The sequence below is a fragment of the Triturus cristatus genome, chromosome 3_1, assembly GCF_964204655.1.
Source record: "Triturus cristatus chromosome 3_1, aTriCri1.1, whole genome shotgun sequence".
Taxonomy (NCBI): Eukaryota; Metazoa; Chordata; class Amphibia; order Caudata; family Salamandridae; genus Triturus; species Triturus cristatus.
In genome coordinates this window covers 582,300,455-582,321,781 of record NC_140583.1, presented here as the reverse complement: position 1 = coordinate 582,321,781, position 21,327 = coordinate 582,300,455, and the positions used below count along the sequence as shown (strand labels likewise).

Below are 21,327 nucleotides of genomic sequence, written 5' to 3'. Positions count from 1 at the left end.
GAACCCTATCGATATCCCTCAACCTTGTTTTGCTGTTCAGTGGGCTGCCGAAACCTTAAGGTTATATGTCCAAATTTCTGTCCACAGAGATATAGTGAGTTTTTTCCAGTTAATTTATCTTCAAATGTTCACTACGACAAAAGGTTTTACTAAAACGGCAAAAATCCCCAAATCCAATAGGCACTTCAGCAACCCTATATCCCTCATGCCCCAAAAAGTGGAACTCCCTGTGATTCAAGTTGCTCCAAGCCACTACTTCAGACTACATTTCATGTTGTGGTCTTATCATCATTGCTGGTCAGTATCAGACTTTAACGTGTGTAAATAAAACGCATATTCATACAGTGCTTGCCGCAGGATGCATTCCGATCGATCTTATTGTGTAAGGCAAACGCCGTCCTGGTCTGTGCAGCTCCACCATGGCAAGTTCATCTAGACCTCTCTTAGCAACAATCAGACTATCATGGTGTGTTATGATGCCACGTCAGTCACCCAGCAGACACACAGGGTCTGCCAAGAAGCAAAAACTGAGGCCGCCTAGAATTAACTTTAATGAGAAAGAGAGAGTGGCTTCATTATTCAACACTTCTATTGTCGGGAGTTGTGAGGGTATCTATCAGGAAGGAAGGTGGGGTCAAAATAACATCCTGCTAACAGTGTAGTGACTGCTGGGGCTGACATGCACTAGTTAATAGGCAGACTGCTCGCCTGCTGCGTTACACCTATTCAGTTCTTCTGGGGAGACCAGGTGTCCCGGATGGGTCAGGACAGTCCCAGTTTTTCAATATCTGTCCTGTAAATTTAGCACATGTCCTGGTCTTCAGAAATGGACGCCTCGAAACTGAGGGAGACAAGTCTTCAGGTACAGAATTGGTTAACAGCTCTAGCAAAAGGCAACCTGGTTAACACAGATGATATGTGTGTGAAACTTACTGTTAATTCCCTTAGTTCCTCATTTTCTTCTGTTTTTCTATGTTGGCGAGTACTGGCAATTAATTCATTCTGTGTCCCCTGGTCGATGCAGACTGTATTTTGATTTTCTAAATCTGGTCACCCTAAAACCCTCATAAGGCATCATCACAGTGCTGCTTGTCTATGAATGAGTGCACGTGGGAACTTTCAGCGTTGTCTAGCTGACTTTTTGCCCATTACAACGTGGCACGATTTAACAGGGTGCACGTTGTGTTAGCTCTAAGGCTTTTACTGCCCATTTCAAAACATGATCCTAAACCACAAAGCACGGCTGTTGAGAGCTGAATTAAAGGAGCAGCTGTTATTGAAGAAGCTGCAGAAATACATGCATACATGGACGACGAATCCCCAAACGGCACGTGCTGCGGAAGGTACATCACGCTTCCTTTTGTCCTCCTGATGACATGACAGGTTTGACACCTTATCCCACCAACAGCACAACAAAAGACGTTTATTTGCTGATGAGGCATTACGAAAAGAGCGTGTCCCTTCATAAAGGAAATATGGATCTTTGGGGTTTCGACTGCCTTCTGCTGATGCCGCCACTTCATTCGCGCCCCTGGAGATGAGGGTTAGCAAGGACACTAGCCGCTGTATCACATGGGAAGCCACTGGGAGTAACTCCTGCACATATCTGACATACATGGGGGATTAACTATATCGGACATACATGGAGAAGTAACTATCCGGTGTGGGATTGACGTTGGGCCCCAGACTGTACTGGATATCCTGAGATCCGAGCATGAAATCGCTGATCTTCTGAGAATTGCAGATACCATCTCAAAAAACAGTATTTCAGCTCCACAGAAATGTCCTCGTTACATCCGCCTTCCCCACAAATACAGAGAAGAGCGATGCTATCGTGTACATACAGAAAGTACCTCCAACCCACTTAAAAAGCAGGACAGACATCCCAGAGCAGACATTTAAATTGGATTACACACCAGGGACATACGTGAAAAGTGTTGCAACACTCTGAATGGTGGCAGTGGTCTTAAGAAATTCTTCTGTGACCAAACAATCATTGGGAAGCCTTTTGTTTACTGTGAATGTATTTAACTCCAGTCCCACATTTGAGGCCGATTTAACATTTTCTGATAAGTTATAACAAATACCTTTCAACAATTAAAAAGCCAGTAATGTGTACGTCCGGATTGTACAATGTCCCTTAGGTTGATTAGTTTTTCCTTCAATCCAGACTCCCTAGCTTGTGGGCACTCATTGCGATTTACTGCCCACTGAAAATAATTAAACTTATCTATGATGAGGCTCTGTAGTCCACCTGCCCGGACCCCATTGTCTGTCAGAGAAGAGGAATAAAAATCTTCTAAAATGCCTCTTTTCGGGAGGACTACCTCCTCTTGAGAATAGGACCCCTTTCCACTCAAAAATGTGCACAAATAGACATATGACAAAGCACAACAATGTGTAGTCCCGTGATCGTCTTAAAATGAGTCAATTAGGTTCGTCCATGTACTATGGAATGAAATGTGTACTGGATAAAGGGGCCACCTGCCTTCTCATCCTTCTCCACCTCTCTGCACCTATTAATACTGGATGATCAAAGGGGCTTTTACATTCAGGGGCTGAGTTGGTTTGCAGCCTTGAACCCCTAATTCTGGTGTTTGAATTGGATCTATTCATCATTCAATCAAGCAATCAATCAGCATTTTTTATAGCGTGGCTACTCAACCGTGAGGGTCTCAAGGCGCTGGGGGCTACTGATCTACCTGGGCGTGGAGGTTCAGTTGAAGAGGCAGGTCTTGACATCCTTCCTGAATTGGGTCATCGACAGGGATTGCGCGAGGTGGCAGGGTGTTCCAGGTATTGACGCCATGGTAGGAGAAGGATCTTCCTCCGGTTCTGGTCTTGCGAATCCATCGGACATAGGCCAGGGCAGATTGGGCAGAGCGAAGTTGTCTGGCGGGTGCATGGAATCAAGGCAGTGGTACAGATACACTGGTCCTGCATCGTGGAGAGCTTTGCAAGCATGTGTGAGGAGGCCTCATTATGCGGAAGATAGAAAACACTAAAACAAACCCTCTCCTGCACATGATATACACACACACTAACAAAACTTTTCTCCAGCTTAATCCTTCCAAAACAGAATTCTCTTTTCCACAAAAATAAATTTGACATAAAAAATTACTGTCTACTGAAAGGGGATAGCTTTGACTCATCTCTGGCTTCCTCTGTAAAATCCTCTAGAATAGACTATATTGTTCCTCCCTCACATAAGCAGAATTACTGGATAAGAAGATTTCTAACTTTTGCATCTCAAGAAGATCAAAAATGTATTCAAACCAGTCCAACTAAAAACTGCAGCTCATGGGCTAGTCCTCCTTGCTGTTCTAGCTGGCTTCCCAAGTCCTCGCCAGCTCCCAACAAAGTCGTTTTGATTTCAATGTTTTTTTACCCTCATGCCATCCTCAAGAAGTACATTTGCTTCTCCTGGAAAGCAGGATAAAATTCAAAATCATGTGCCTCACCTACAAAGTCTTTCATTTAAATTGTGCCAGACAGCAAACTGGACATGACCGCACAAGTCAATGCGGTCACTGCATCCTGCTTCTACACCCTGGTGATGCAGAGGAAGATATTCAAATGGCTTCCAAGCATCACTAGAAATAAATGTCACTCATGCTCTAGTCACCAGCAGGCTGTACTAGGGGAACACCCTCTACACCAGGATACCTAACCAACTCCTTAGAAGACTACAAACCAGCCAGACATCCTCAACCTCGCATCCAGAATTAACAACGCATCACACCTCAGGGAGCTCCACTGGCTCCTGATACACAAATGCACCCATTTCAAACTCGTCACACACACACATTCAAGGCCCTACTCAACTTAGGCCCACCAACCTGAACAGTTGCATCTCCTTCTACCAACCACCAAGACACCACATCTGCGCAGAACTCCTACTGGTACACATCTCACACATACAGAGCCTGATCAGAAGGACGGGCCTTCCCTTGCATCAATCCTCAAGTGTGGAATGACTTGACATCTCAAGAGCCCAAAGAGGTATATGGAGCAAAACCAATCCTTTTCTCAAAGTACCTACATTTAAAAGCTCCAGAGTACTGAACAAACACAGAATGTCTATAGAACGATCTCACTTTACAGAACTGAACTGCTTCCGCCCTCCTGGCACTTGGAGAAAAACATAATCCCACACCTTTTCTTTACACAATAGAATAACTCTCACTCCACCACCTATTTAAAAAACGTTTTATCCGCCCACAAACCTGGTTTAACTGGATCAATGTTATTTGCTGAGGAGTCTCTAGTTTCTTCACAAAGTACACTAATGCCTCATGGTGAAGAAGCACTATATAAAATATGCAAAATACTATGCATAAAACGTGCAAATTAGAAATATTTTCACCACATAAATAGCTTGTTTTTGTTTTGTACCAATATGCAAAGGTGAGTGTCTACTGAAGCTTCATTGCCTGAGATTTGTTTTCTGCTTACCAGGTGAAACATCTCTATGCAAATGTGGACGATGAGCCAGCACACCCATTCATCAAAGGCATGTGGTCTGTGAATGCTTGCTCCAGGTGCAGGTTGTAATTTTGCTTTTTACATTACTAGTACAGTACTAGCCACCGCTGGCACAGACCTTGTGCGGGAGGTATCACACATAGCATAGGCCATGATGACAAGAGTGATGTTTCTCAAAGGCAGAAATCCGCTTTCAGTGCATTTACTGCCAAAGAGTGCCTCAATTTCAAGTTTGTGTGGATCCCACAGCAGTGAAAATAAATGTGGTCCAATAACATGTTATTTAGAGCAACTGTACTAATAAGCATGCATCCGCGCATTTATTACAGTTAAACTGTCATATTGAAGCTTATTACCACAATACAGCAACATTCACACAAGAAAAAATTGCTTCACTGCCTCATTGATGACATGTAACAATTGCTTGACATAGGGCAACATCTCTCCTAATAGTCAAGAGGTCTCTTCAATGTGATGTGATTTTTTAACACAAAGCACACACTTAACCCCTTGCATTATGGTTTTGGTAATATATATTTTGCTAAAAAAAAGTACCCCTAAAAAATACCGTAGAATAATCTTTCTATCTATCCATCTGCACAGAGTGGAACATGCCGTTTCATTACACTGTTGAGTCTTAGGAGGGGAGTCAGGTTCGCCTGTTTTTTGCCTCTTTGTGAGTCATGGCTTTTTCCCCATATTAATATACCCATATGTGCACACACAAAACATTCACTTAAACAGTGCTTGGATCCATAAAATGACCTGGTTTGTGCCGTAAAGGTAAATAAAAGGGGCTGTCGTCTGGGCTCTTCTAAAGGGATCAGTCTCTACAGATCACTCTTTCGACATTAACACATCCCTACTTAGACCGAACCTTCTCTAGGCGCTATGTGTGTGCAGATAATGCACACGCATCTTCTCCATCAGTTGTGAGGAGCGTTGCATTCACCTATTTTGGCCGAGCATCACATTAATGTACTGCTCTCTCCGTCTCACCTGGAGTGGTGTATTTTTGAGAGGTCTTCTAGCAGCCGAGAACTCATCACCTCTCAATAACTTCCTTCCCGCTACACAATGTTTATGCCCAGAATGAACATCACCTTGGATTCACACTGTCACGTCACCATTTGTGACTAAATGCATTACTCATTCTCTTGCTTTTCGATGCGTTGATTTTGCATAGGAGGCACTACCATACTCCAAGGAGAGAAACCAAATATTAGATCCGTATGAGATCTCGTGGCCTGCTACTGTCCTGGCTGTAGACACCCTCGAACACTTACTTTTCTGCAAGTATGTTCTTAACCGCCAACAAGCCTCCGCCCATGCCCGACACCTTCCATCCCTTCGAATATTTTCGCCAAAAGAATCGTGAACACCAAGGCGTGAATGCCACTTGTTAGACCAGAAAAAACTACAAGTTCCAGAATGCACTTGGCTACCAAATAAACAGTAGAGACTCACTGACGGTCTCACGACTGTCAAGTGGGGGCGGTCCGAACGTAAACATCAAAAGGCATGTGGTCATATATACTGTACCTGCTCTGGCTCGACGCCTTCCAGGGTCCCAGAGAGTAACCTGCACCGAAAAGTTGTGCTCTCTCCCCTCAGCAGGGCTCCTGGCACAGCTGTGCTTTACTTGGCACACACGAGATCCAAATGGGAACTTTTCGCCTCTTACGTGTGTACAACTCTCCCCCGAACAGGCAACTATGCACACTTTCAGTGGACCCTGCTGTTCGGTGCGTTTTCCCCTCCTCTGCAGGCGCGCGCCTACTCTCCAAACAGCAGGGCAGGGAGCCCTCTTTTCTGATGAATCCCTTCCTCACGCGCCGCTCCCTTCTGCTTCAATGTTAATTATAGTATATTTCTCTCCCCTGGACCCCATTGTCCAGCCTGAAACAGCCCGCACCGGCAGCCTTTCTTGCGCTCCGCACTTCCTCCTCCAGTCCGGACACACACCCGGCCCGGCCCCCGACAGGAGCGGGGAGGAGCGTGTCCTCCCCACGCCCTTCGCCCGCCCATTCCGTAAAGCCTCTGTACAGTGCAGTCGAGGACCAACTCCGTGTTACATAATGAACTTGAAGCCATCGGATAGGAAGGCAGTTCATTGACAATAAAATATCCCTTATATCACTAAAAACTCATAGTTACCAGCTTCTGTGACCGAAAACGGAGACTTGTAAACTCACGTGGTTGCGCACAGGCACCAAATTGATAACAGCGGACTGCTAAGAACACCTCAGAATAAAGACATGGGGACTGACCCTCCTCAGAACAGACACGACTGGCACATTGCAAAGAAGAGCGACAGCTGGCGTGTTAAGTGTGACACTTTCAGTTAGCCCTGGCTTCAAAACCAAGAGCACGTTGTTCTCTGTGACATGTAGTTTCACGTTCATCATTGTCAGTGTCTGAACTCCGATTGTTGCTTTATTTTATAATTCATACAGCAGCTATGTCACAGTGTCTAGGCTACTGATCATTGTTAGCATGACTTCAAAAATCCCGACATGCCGAGCTCTGCTGGTTAAAAAGCCAAGACTTGATGACCTGGAGCCATTTGGCAGCCATACTTCGACAAGTATTCCAAATCGCAGTGAATCATGGTTATCATTATCCCTTTATACTGAGTTTGACCCAACTCCCTATGAATTTGACAGTTATTAAAAGAATAAGGGGCATATTTATGAGCGATTTGAGTCGCATTTGCACCATACAACATGGTACATGCACAACGTAAACCTTTAGGGCCTGATTACGATAGCAGGAGGACTGCCACCGTGGTGGTCTCCCGCCAATCGTAAGGACCGATCCGAGCGCCACATTACGATGGCGGTTGGAAAATCCGACCGCCACTGTTCCGACAGTCAGATTGAATTAGACCGCCAGTCGGACCTCCCGCAGAGCCTAGAATGGCGGCAATTATGATGTCAATCTCTGGCCAGCCTTTCCAGGATGTATGACGTTACAACGCATGCTATTACAACGCATACCTTTACATCGCATTTTTTACAACGCAAGTACTATTACAACGCATTACTTTACAACGAATTCTGTTACAACGCAAAACCTATTACAATACTGAAAAGTGCTGTTATAACGAAGTATATTACAACGCATACCTTTACAACGCGATTTTTTTTTTTTTTTTAATAAAAAGTACAATAAAATCTGGCACGGGATGCAGGGAAATTAGGGGTTTTAGGGTGGGGAAGTGTATTAAAACGTGGAGAAGAACTGTACGTAAATCGACCAAAATGCAGTAACAAATTAATACTCGGGTATTAAAATTAATACTCGGGTATTAAAATCAATACTCAAAATGCCCCATAAAAATCCGTTTTAAGACAATAGTAAGTTTTTAAATAATAAGGAAAAAATAATTTACAGTACATACACATTTTTAACATGAAAAGATCGCAAACTAAGTAAACTAACGAACACATAACACACATGCACATAGGCGCCATTTTAACCATCTCACTTATAAAACTTGTCCTACCACAGTTTCTATGTAAACAATACCAAAAGACATGTTCCAAAATGGATGCCAAAACGGGGCAAATGAATGAAAAAAATATTTCTTTAAAAGCATTTTTAAAATATCATTTTCCACAGTAAACCAAAGTATTAAAAAAAACACAACGAACGCAGTTTTTAAAAAAATTAATAGTGACACACAGTAAAACTTATAAATACAAGTGAGACACCATTTTGCACTCAGTTGATTATCAACTAGCAGAGAGAGCAGACGTAATAAGCTGACCCTCTGTCACCTGCACTGCGACCTCCTCAGAGAGAGCACGGAATTCACAACAGAGCAACTACTAGTAAGTTAATATATATGTAAACGATAATTTTTAGAAAAATATATTTTCATAAACCACAAAAAATATTTTTTCACTTAATAATAAAAACTTAAGAAATGAAATCTTTCCAATATATTATCAATAAAATAAAACACAAAATTAAAACAAGTAATTTATTTCCCTCAACCAGAAAAACGGAAGATTTAAACATTCCACAGCAGCTGAACCTATTTGGACATCCCCACCACGTAAACGACTGACAAACTCAATTGTTTAGGTAAATGTTATTTTTGTGTCATGGTTTTACTTGTAAAATTTATTTGTAAAAATTTCATAAAGTCATGTATGCCAATGGTGTTTTTTTTTAATACTCAATCACACCGCATAAAAATCAAATTTTTCTTTTTATAACCAACGTTGACAAAGGAACATTTTTTTTTTTTTCACTCCAACAGTGAACATCTTTTCCCAAAAACCTTTTAACCTCCAGCAAACATCAGGATAAAGGCACGATAACAAAAAACCTACTAGAAAAGGTATGTTTTCTTTTCCATTTTATTATAACGATACATTAATAATCCTTTCCTTTGCAATTATTCCTCCTGTACCGTTCTTTATTTTGAAAACTAATGGATAGTTTTGAGAAACAATATTCAATTTCTTCTGTAGGAAAGAGCACCATCAGTGATATTTTTGTGTAGGGTAGGGGTACATATCTCTATTTCTACTACAGTAATGTGTTTTAATTAGGACAGTATCATGTATTACTAGTTAAATTGTATGTCTGTTAAATTTTAAAGATACTCAAGTACAACATTTCTACCCACCGTTAATTATCTTTTTATCGCCTTTTTTCCAGAACAGAAAAGTTTTTTTTTCTCAAAAGTAAAATTTTGAGCCAACAAAGAAAAACATCCTCTACCACCTCATCCACAAAAGCGAATTCTCAAAAACAAGGTATTTTTTTTACAGCACGGATTCTTTACCTTCAAAATATTTGACTAACTATCACATAGCTAAATTTCAAAGAAATAATCAATGTAATTAGGATTACATTTTCAAATTTTAGAATTATATTTCATGTCTAAAGAATGGTTTTTCCTTACGGAAATAGTTATGTGCAGCAACTTATATCACATGTGCAATTTTTGTGGAATAATTTTCCTAAACACATTTCTCAACATCGGTCAGTTTTCCAATTTTTTCCTTTTTTCACTTTTCCAGACATTTATTTATCCATTCCCCATCAAATCACCTCAAAAGTGTCTACACAAACCGACTCACCAATACCACTGAACAACAGTCTGCCAGAAAACCAAATCGGAAAAAAAGGTAATTTAGGCCAACATTGTAAGCTGCAACAATTTTTAAAATGTACCATGCTGTAGAGGTAACAATTTTCTTTTCCAAAATCTTGAAGGTGCATCAGTAGGGAAAGTGTTGGATAGTGTAGGGGTATTAATTTACTATTCTAACTCCATGAAGGTGCAGCAGTAGGGTAAGTGTTGGGTAGTGTTGGGGTTATTAATTTACTATTCTAACTCCATGAAGGTGCTGCAGTAGGGAAAGTGTGGGATAGTGTAGGGGTAACAATTTACTATTCTATCTCCAGGAAGGTGCTGCAGTAGGGAAAGTGTTGGATAGTGTAGGGGTATCAATTCACTATTCTAACTCCAGGAAGGTGCAGCAGTAGGGAAATTGTTGGATATTGTAGGGGTATTAATTTACTATTCTAACTCCAGGAAGGTGCATCAGTAGGGAAAGTGTGGGATAGTGTAGGGGTATCAATTTACTATTCTAACACCAGGAAGGTGCTGCAGTAGGGAAAGTGTTGGATAGTGTAGGGGTAACAATTTACTATTCTAACTCCATGAAGGTGCATCAGTAGGGAAAGTGTGGGATAGTGTAGGGGTAACAATTTACTATTTATACTCCAGGAAGGTGCTGCAGTAGGGGAAGTGTTGGATAGTGTAGGGGTATTAATTTACTATTCTAACTCCAGGAAGGTGCTGCAGTAGGGAAAGTGTTGGATAGTGTAGGGGTAACAATTTACTATTCTAACTCCAGGAAGGTGCTGCAGTAGGGAAAGTGTTGGATAGTGTAGGGGTATCAATTCACTATTCTAACTCCAGGAAGGTGCAGCAGTAGGGAAATTGTTGGATATTGTAGGGGTAACAATTTACTATTCTAACTCCAGGAAGGTGCATCAGTAGGGAAAGTGTGGGATAGTGTAGGGGTATCAATTTACTATTCTAACTCCAGGAAGGTGCTGCAGTAGGGAAAGTGTTGGATAGTGTAGGGGTATTAATTTACTATTCTAACTCCAGGAAGGTGCATCAGTAGGGTAAGTGTTGGATAGTGTAGGGGTATCAATTTACTATTCTATCTCCAGGAAGGTGCAGCAGTAGGGTAAGTGTTGGATAGTGTAGGGGTATTAATTTACTATTCTAACTCCATGAAGGTGCAGCAGTAGGGAAAGTGTTGGATAGTGTAGGGGTATTAATTTACTATTCTAACTCCAGGAAGGTGCATCAGTAGGGAAAGTGTTGGATAGTGTAGGGGTATCAATTTACTATTCTAACTCCAGGAAGGTGCATCAGTAGGGAAAGTGTTGGATAGTATAGGGGTAACAATTTACTATTCTAACTCCAGGAAGGTGCATCAGTAGGGAAAGTGTTGGATAGTGTAGGGGTATCAATTTACTATTCTAACTCCAGGAAGGTGCTGCAGTAGGGAAAGTGTTGGATAGTGTAGGGGTAACAATTTACTATTCTAACTCCAGGAAGGTGCTGCAGTAGGGAAAGTGTTGGATAGTGTAGGGGTATCAATTCACTATTCTAACTCCAGGAAGGTGCAGCAGTAGGGAAATTGTTGGATATTGTAGGGGTATTAATTTACTATTCTAACTCCAGGAAGGTGCATCAGTAGGGAAAGTGTGGGATAGTGTAGGGGTATCAATTTACTATTCTAACTCCAGGAAGGTGCTGCAGTAGGGAAAGTGTTGGATAGTGTAGGGGTATTAATTTACTATTCTAACTCCAGGAAGGTGCATCAGTAGGGAAAGTGTTGGATAGTGTAGGGGTATCAATTTACTATTCTAACTCCAGGAAGGTGCATCAGTAGGGAAAGTGTTGGATAGTATAGGGGTAACAATTTATTATTCTAACTCCAGGAAGGTGCATCAGAAGGGAAAGTGTTGGATAGTGTAGGGGTATCAATTTACTATTCTAACTCCAGGAAGGTGCATCAGTAGGGAAAGTGTTTGATAGTATAGGGGTAACAATTTATTATTCTAACTCCAGGAAGGTGCATCAGAAGGGAAAGTGTTGGATAGTGTAGGGGTAACAATTTACTATTCTAACTCCAGGAAGGTGTATCAGTAGGGAAAGTGTGGGATAGTGTAGGGGTATCAATTTACTATTCTAACTCCAGGAAGGTGCTGCAGTAGGGAAAGTGTTGGATAGTGTAGGGGTAACAATTTACTATTCTAACTCCAGGAAGGTGCATCAGAAGGGAAAGTGTGGGATAGTGTAGGGGTAACAATTTACAATTCTAACTCCAGGAAGGTGCTGCAGTAGGGAAAGTGTGGGATAGTGTAGGGGTAACAATTTACTATTCTAACTCCAGGAAGGTGCATCAGTAGGGAAAGTGTGGGATAGTGTAGGGGTAACAATTTACTATTCTAACTCCAGGAAGGTGCATCAGTAGGGAAAGTGTTGGATAGTGTAGGGGTAACAATTTGCTATTCTTACTCCATAAAGATGCATCAGTAGGTAAAAGAAAGGATTGAGTACATGTTATGTTTTGTATACAAATTTTTATAAATATCAAGCTAAATGTTTTATCTTTTCTCCTTTTTTCAGATAATGTCTAGCCTTGGAGCAGCCAACTTCATTAAATCCAGGAAGGGCAAAAATCTTTTAAACCATGGTGGATACATATATAGTAAGGAAAGAATAAGTTTAACTAGAAATCATTGGAGGTGCGTGCAATACTACACTACCCATTGCAGTGGCAGAGCGGTTACTGTTGATAATTTGGTTGTGAAAACCACAGAACATAACCACTCTGCCTCTGCAATGGATGTAGAAATCAGAGAGACAATTAATGAGATGAAAGCTATTGCAAGCACCTCTAATGATTCTACAGGATCCATTTTAAGGGAGGTTGCACAGCATGTCCCCAGTCATGTTGCTAGCAACATGCCTATAATACCCAATTTGAGAAGAATTATTCAGAGACAAAAGCAGGCAAGTAATATTCAATTGTCTACACCACATACATTCTCTGACATTAGAATTCCTCATGATCTTTCTATTTCTTTTTCTGATGAACCTTTCCTTCTGCATGACAACGAAAACCCTCAGAAACGTATTTTAATTTTTAGTACCCCCCGTAACCTTGCTAAGTTAGAAAGTAGTGAAATTTGGATGATGGATGGGACGTTTAAAAGTACACCCCATCCTTTCACTCAAATTTACACTATACATGCAAAGATTAACAATAGTGTAATTCCCTTAGTGTATAGTTTGCTACCTGATAAGACTTCTGCAACATACACTGAACTTTTATCAGTGATTAAAAGCAAAACATCTGCAAGTCCTCGAAAAATAATAATCGATTTCGAATTGAGCATGATCAATGTGATCACCAAAACGTACACGGATACCCAAATTCAGGGATGTTTCTTCCATTTTTCGCAGGCATTTTGGCGTAAACTACAAAAAACATCCCTAGTTGCAGAATATTCTCGGGATAGCAAATTACAGTTTGAACTTAAAAAATTAACTGCACTTTGTTTTGTTCCTCCCGAAAGTGTGGACGAGTACTACACTGCAATTATAGAATCTGTTTATTATACGAGTAACGAGGAAAAATTGGCACCCATTCTAAATTATTTTGAGGACACATGGATTGGACACCTAAGCAGATCGGGTCGCAGGAGGAAGCCACGATTCCATGTGGAGTGGTGGAACTGCTACACGAGTTGTTTAGAGGGAGAGGCCAAAACAAACAATGCCATTGAGGGGTGGCATAACTCCTTCAATCATACAATTGGTAAACCACATCCTAACTTCTACTCATTTTTGGAAACTTTGAAGAAGGAGCAAAGTTTCCAAGAAATGAGAATAGCACAAACACTCGCAGGTAGTCTAAACCCACGAGTAACAGTCAAAACAAGGGAAATGTCTGAGAGACTATTGGCAATTCTACAACAGTTTTCGTTGTGTGTGGCTATAGACTACCTCGAAAATCTTTCTAACATTCTTTCTTTTTAAAACAATGAATTTGCTTACTTTCCTGCTTTGCTAAAAATTATAGTAATTACAATGATTCAATTGGCATACAACTTTTTTTTTTAAAAATTTTTTTTCAAATTAACAAGTCGGGTTTTTTTCATTTTTTCAAACAAATCTTCATTTCATCAAAAATAAACCAATGCTGAAAAATTTACTGTTCCTTAGTATTCGAACCATTTATCATTATCGGTACGCCATTTTTCTAAATTTCGAAAAAATCCTACTTTATTTCCGTCAAAACCAATCACCAAAACTCAATCCGAACTATAAAATAGAAATGAATCCATATTCCTTAATACACATTGCATCCGAATTTTCATTTGTATTTCAATTATAAATTTACAAAATATTAAAGTACGCACAATTTTTGTACAAAGAAATGAAGATCGACAGTACTTCTTTATCTTCGGAAACAAAGAAATCATCTGTCTGATCCGTAACTTTTTATTTAGAAAGAGTTACATACTTTTTTAAAATAACTAACTTACTTTCAGCGACCCGACATAGGCATGTATTAATAACATTAATGTGGACATGTTTAACAACTTTTAAAACATCTATTAGTTTTCCAGCAACCTCCCCTTATTCTTTCCTTACTATATATGTATCCCTTAAAAAGGTTTAATCTATAATATCAACAGAAAATATTTCCTACCTGGACGCAGATCAGCTTCCTGCTGCTTCCTCCTCCGATGCTCTGCAAAATGGCGTATTACGTCGACGCACACGTCCTTACGTCATCGCGTGCTTCTCTATTTATGGCGGACTACTTTTTTACATTCAACTGTAAATAAATGTTAATATATGTAAATGAAATATTTATATTTTGTTTTAAATATAAAACTTATTTTTAAAAATTCATGAAAAATATGTTTATTTTTTTCATGTTTTATTAATCAAATAAAATTGTGAAATAAATAATTGTTTCCTATCATTATTTTTAATTAAATGTTTAAATCTCCAATATTGTAATTTAATAAATGTATAATTACTTAATATGTTCCTTACCTTGGCTCTATTGTCTTTTCCTTTCTAAACTTCCTCTTACTTCCCTTTCTGTACCTTCTTTTCTTGTTCCGCGGGCTGTATATGCAGAGGCTGCCAAAATAAATAAAGGACAAACACGCTCATAGACTTCAATGGAAAACCGTGGGAAATAAATTCAAAAAGTAAGTTATAATTGTTATTTCTGATTTCTAAATTTTAAAAATGTAAAATTAGTATAAATATTACTGTAAAAATTTTTTAATGTTGATATTAATCTTTTAAATATATTATTTATTTATTTATATAATAAATTAATCAATAATACACTTCCATTTATTTATAAAAGGACACTTTTTTTTAAACATATAAATACTCTTGTCTTTTCATATGTGATAAAAATACTCTAGTTTTTAAAAATAGGTACTCAATCATTTTTCTATATATTTAAATATTATATACTCTTTAATGTCTATTTAAACTTATTTTTAAGTAGATAAATACTCAACATTTAAAATAAGTTTTTATTAAGTATCTATTTTTTTATTTTAAAAACACTAAACTAAATGTTCAAGTATTAAATTTTAAAAAACTCAAGTATTAAACATTTCTACATAATAAAATACACATGCTTTAAAATTTTGATTATCTACTCACTTATTTGAAACTACTATAGAAACTAAAAATACTAAAGTATTATTTTATCACCAAACAAACCAAACTTTTCTTCTAGTCACAATACTCAAGTATTATTATTTTTATATACTACTCACTTATTACAAATAAATATTGCATTTTTTTAAATTATTTTAATACTCAAGTATTTATTTTACTGCTAACCAACCAAACATTTCTACCAGAAAAAATAAACAAGTATTAATATTTTTATTAACTACTGCCCTTTTTTTAATTAGAATTGCTATATTAAAAAAATAAAATACTCAAGTATTAATTTTAAAGCTACCCAAGTAATAATATTTAGAAAAACAAACAAGATAAATATTTTGCAAAAAAAAATGCGTTGTAATAGTATATGCGTTGTAAAAGTACTTACAATATAACATCTTGCGTTGTAAACACATGCATTGTAAATACATGCGTTGTAAAAGCATTTCCACTAAATGCGTTGTAAAGGTATATGCGTTGTAAAGGTACTTACCATATAATGGAACGCGTTGTAAAAGCATGCGTTGTAAAAGTTTTAGCGTTGTAAAAAAAGCGTTGTAATAGCACAGCGTTGTAAAAGTTGCGTTGTAAAGGTAGTTCCCCGCCTTTCCATAGCGGTCCACCCCCCATGAAAAGGCTGGCGGGGGTGGACATTGGGGGCCTGTAGTGGGCCCCCCTTACCTCCTGTCCCGTTTGCGTGGGTGTTGGGGGGGCACCAATGGTGCACCCCAACATATCCCTGTACCAAGTGACAGGCACTGCATGGTGCTTTCCCATGACATCTCATGGATCACTAACACACCTTTTTCAAACCACTAAAAAACGAAAAATAAACTTCTGTTCGTAGGATAGAATATTATTGTTTATAAAATGTCTGTACAGGGGGTTGATTCTATCTTTATACCTCTTTACTCCCTCCCCCATTTGTTATTTTTAGGTCTCGCATAGCCCAGCGCATGCGCTGCCTCTACGAGGCATCAAGTAATTACTATTAAGGGTGAAACTCCACCCATTGCGTTTTTTTTGTTTTGTCCCTTGCCATTGGTTTAAATCTGTACGTAAGGGCAATGGTCCCAGAAAATGGCAAACATTCATGGAAATCATAGGCTCCTGAAAGCGGAGGGAAAAACCACAGCACCTCCGCTGGTCCGGAAAGTAAATCCGTAATGATTTAAGCTATTTAGAAGTAGTCTGAAGAACGAGCAGTCCGAATAAAGCAGACCTACGGGCCCACCATAGCCACTAGCCATTGTGCAGAGGTTCTCTCCGATCGCACTTTCCCCTACCCCCTTCACCCAGTCCTGATGAAGACCCTGTTGTAAGGAATCAAATTGTCCACATTTCCTTAGGGGTCAAAACGTCGACACATACACAAAGAGCCAGTACAAGACAAAAGATTTGTCATTCATGTTACTGTTGTGAACATGGCCACCTAACACTTTTGTTAAGATTGTAACTGTCAGGCTTGATGTTTTAGCCCTAAATGCTTAAAGTGATGTATTGTTTCTGAATAACACTGCCCTTCTAATCACTACACTATCCTCACAAAACACATACACCCATCCCCACTTCCCCCTCACCATGTTCCTTTCTAGGGACACTGTTATTTATAATGATATGAGTATGTACATTAAGAGAAAGATGCAGAGTGTGAATTAAAACACTTAGCACTGTCAATGTTTTGAATACTTGTCTTTGATTTCCATGAATGTTTGCCATTTTCTGGGATCATTGTCCTTACGTACTGCCTTACACCCAGGTCCCAGAGACTATTTTGGGTATACCCTTTCTAGGTAACTATTGGTTTAAATCTGGCATTGCTCTTTTAAACTCTCTCATTATTGGCTGGTGGGCCGGTGCGTCACTTCCGTTTTCTTACGTTTTTGGAGAAAGCAGCATCGACCAACTACAGTTCCCTGACGCTGCAGGGCAGTATCTTTCAATTGTAGGGACTACTTTGTTGTTGCATGGTCCCTCCTCTCACGCCCGGACAGGACCAGGACGCACTTGGGCCCACAGTAGGTCTTTTTTCAGCTTTATTGCTCCCTCCACGGACCGTCAGAGCAGCCGATGTATTAGTGACTGTGAGACAACTTCTGCCGCTTGCGCATCACTCGGTGCTCCGGACCACTCCTGCCCCTTGTGCCGGATAGTATCTTGAGGAGCTAACCTACACCCAACATGGCACTGAGAAACATCGTAGAAAGGTTCAGGTTTGCCGCAGAGCAGGATCTGTGCCCCAAACACCAGGAGAAGCTGAAGCTGGTCTGACAACAGGACCACACACTCCTATGCTTGATCTGCGGAGAGTCGACGGATCACAAGGCACATACAGTGTGTCCCATAGAGGATGCTGCCAGGGAGCATAAGGTGAGCACATGGTAGATCTACGACAACAGAAAAGATCAGTTTAGAACCAAAAAGAGTCACAGGACTAAAAAGAAAAGAAGGCCACGTTAGGAGTTCCCAAACTTTTGCAAACAATTGCTTGGCAATTTGTGGCGAAAAAAGTGATACACCATGGCTTCTCTCAGCCATCCTTGCACTCTTTCCTCTCAGCTCTTCTTATTCTTTACCTCCCCCGTCACTTCCTCTCAACCTCTTTCCTTCGGCTTCTGTCATCCTCCTCCGCTTGCCTGGTCTCCGTTCCATGGCGTCTGTGAACTCACACGGACCTCCGCGAGTCCGCGGGCCGGGGCTTTCCACTCCCAGTGTAAATAAAGAGAGCCACTGCTCATGAACTCGTCTGGGAGCCTGGATGAATTGTGGCTGTGTGTTGACGCCGTCCTCCCACACAGATTGGTGGCAGCTGCGCGGAGTGCGCGCAGTACCAATGCTCTGGCCTTCCCCTACTTCACAACTTTTCAGCGAACACCCCTGTTCACTAGTGGCTTCTGGGGATCTTTGAAACGCGTGTGGGTCACATGTGTCCAGAGCACCCTGTTGCCACCTTCCTTTCCGTGGACTTTTCTGTGCTGTGCCTGCTTATCTTTTGTAACAGTTCCAAGAGGACTGTCAGCCAAAGTTTAGCCATAGATGAAGTGACACATTGCAGACAGACCGCATTCACACATTGTGACAACGGGAGGAATGCAGATCTATCCCCGAAGAAAACCCAGACTACACCGAACCATATCCATAGACCACACCAAACAATGGAATACCGATCAAATGTACCACTGAAACCTGGACCGCTCCAAACATTGAACATAGACTGCTGTCACAGACACCACCCAACAATGAAAAATAAACCGCACTCATGGAACAGATCAACTCTACCAATGGAACACAGAGCTCAATAACAATGTGCACAGACTGCATTCAGCACGAATGCACATTTCACATGTGTTTCCCAAAAGAAACACAGACCATACATAACAAATTACAGGTCACTTTCATTGGCTTCATGTAAAAGGAGAAGAGACCACTCCTACAAGTTGGACAAAAATACAACCAATGGCAGAGACAAATGCTCAAAGATAACAAAAAAGAGCACACCACTCAATGAACATATGTCACATCCACCAGTGTAACACAGAAAGTACTTACCTGTTTAAACCCGACTATAAAATCCAATGCAATTGTGACTGACACAATCGGAGAACAAAATGACAGCACCACAAGTCACTCATTGTGGCTCTCGCTGTATATGCAGCATTTGCAGTTACATGCTGGGCTGAAAGTACCACCATCTGCCCTTACTGCAACTGTCACTGAATGTGCACCAACCACACAATTTTCTATGTGTATTAAAAATAGACTGACCTTGGAACACGAATAGGCCACTACATCCAACCCACATTACCCTGGGATAAAGATGTGATTAGGGAGTCAGAACCCTGATTTTGAAATTACCGACCAGTTCTGGGCCGTGTCATATTGTTTCTTTCACATCCATCACCCAACGCTGCAACCTCACAGTTACACACTTACCTTCATCATATGTGGTGTTCCTCAAGCTCCTTACCTTCTCAATGTTTGGTAATGCTAACATGGTGCCACTGGTGAAGTTGACCCATTCTTTGATATCAATATTAAAATAACTACGGGTAACTCCAATTTTCCCTTTTACATTTGATGGGTTTGATTTAAGCTGCAGATACACAGCATACCAATATAATGAATAAAATACCATCACATGAACACAGCAGACATTCCGTAGAACACCACCACACCACAACTGCAATTACAAGATAACATCATACAACACAATAGTACAATAAAATTACACAATAAGAACACACAATAAAATGCAATAATACACCAACAGAAAAAAACGAATATTCACTATAACATATCCCAACACAGAGCAACTCAGTACACAAGGACAAACAACACAGCACATGCACTCAGTACCTCAATGCGACACCAACACCACAATTGCAAAAGATAATACAATCAAAACACGATGACAGTAAGAGCACAAAATACACGGAGAGCAGCAGAAACACAAGACAGAACACAACACACCCAAAGCGCAAGAGAGCATTACAACACAATTTAACAGTTAACACGAAAACTACTCGCACATCACAACAATAGAAGCATAACACAAGAGCTTACAGCTTCGAACCAGTTCCGGAGGGCCCTCCCTCTCTGACTGATGGGGAGGGCGGCCTTAGTAACAAGCATTTGCAATGCAATAGGTCTCGCATTTATGCAAGTTTAACCTATTGGCATTCTAGACGACAATGCGTTTTATTTATGTTTCAAAAACCAAAAGCTAAATAAAAGGCATTGTCATTTACAATGCCAATAGCTCAAACTCATATAAATGCGAGACCTGTTGCATTGCAAATGCTTGTTCTTATTATCAACAGTGCGCAGCTGTGGGAGTCTCTTTGTAAAACTCTATTAGGCAGAGACTTATATGCAATTGCATATCCTCTCCCTCTAAACAATTGTTTTGTCCTCTCTGGCACTCAGACGTATAACTTAGGAATACACTAAACAACAAACACACATACAGTATGGCGGAGAATATGGGACTAACCTTTACTGAAGAAGAAATAGAAAACATAATTTCATCACTGGGAAATTTTGAAGGCCTCAATACACCTGAACCCACTGGCAGTAACAATGATTGGGACGAAATAGAACAACTAAGACGTACCCAAATAAAAAACGCCCTCCATGGCTTACTAATGACTGAATATCTTAAAGCCAATGCGGCACCACAAGGACTAATTGTTCGGAATGAACCATTTATCTTTCAAGAAGACAAGAGTTTCAAACAAGATTGGTCACAAATATCGTGGCATTGCACAAGAGATTGGATAGTGCTAATAATTAAAACGGCCAGTAGATTAGCACAAGAATTGAAGATAGAAATTCAAGAAATAGAAGTACGTCTCAAAAATTATGAATCTCCAAGCACCTTCAAAAAACATCTGGAGGATCTCAACAAAACACTAAATGATTATGAAGCATCACTAAAACAAAGTAAATAGAATAAATTAACAAGCATTTGTATAGGCATTAGGCCTAGCCTTTGGAGCCTTATAAGTATTTAGTTATGCAGCACAATATCGTTTGTGCAACAACCTCAACTGTTGCATGGCTAAACACTTATAAAGTCCCAAAGTCGATACCTATTGGCTATGCCAATGCTTGTTTTGTTAGGTACCAGGAGATTTTGTGATTTGCCCAGAATCACAGGATGTTCAACGTCATTGTCGAGACTCGAACCCAGATCCCCAGATTCAAGGTCGACCGCCCTAGCCGTTAGGCCAGCTCCTCTCCCCATTTAATAATGCTGTATAGTAATAAAACACAGTCTTAGAAGTTGGCAGGGGGTGATGACCCAATGAGAGGTCCGAGACAAGGTCCAAGACCAGTTGTTGAGGCCAGACAGATTGCCTGCATGCACACAAATATAGGTAAGTGACAACTCTAAAAAGATGCCCTTGTGCAGCAGACAGAAGGATCCGAATGGAGCCAGACAAATATGAGTGGAATGGAAAATTATGCATGAAATCAGCAACGGATTTATACATGACATTAGTTTCACAATTTTGTTCAGAGATATCTGCAGGTTTATAGCAGGCGATGGGGCACGGTAAGTAGCTCAGAGTGGA

At 40.2% G+C, this 21,327-nt stretch overlaps 1 protein-coding gene across 2 annotated transcripts in view; it reads right to left on the bottom strand.

Annotated features, from left to right (window-relative positions):
* MCTP2 (multiple C2 and transmembrane domain containing 2) overlaps window positions 1-6,452 on the bottom strand; it is a 765,697-nt gene extending 759,245 nt beyond the window's left edge. For both annotated transcript variants that reach the window (XM_085644499.1, XM_085644501.1), the window contains exon 1: window positions 6,028-6,452. The gene's annotated coding sequence lies outside the window, so the exon portion shown is untranslated. The remainder of the gene's footprint in view (window positions 1-6,027) is intronic.
* Window positions 6,453-21,327: the final 14,875 nt, after the last annotated feature.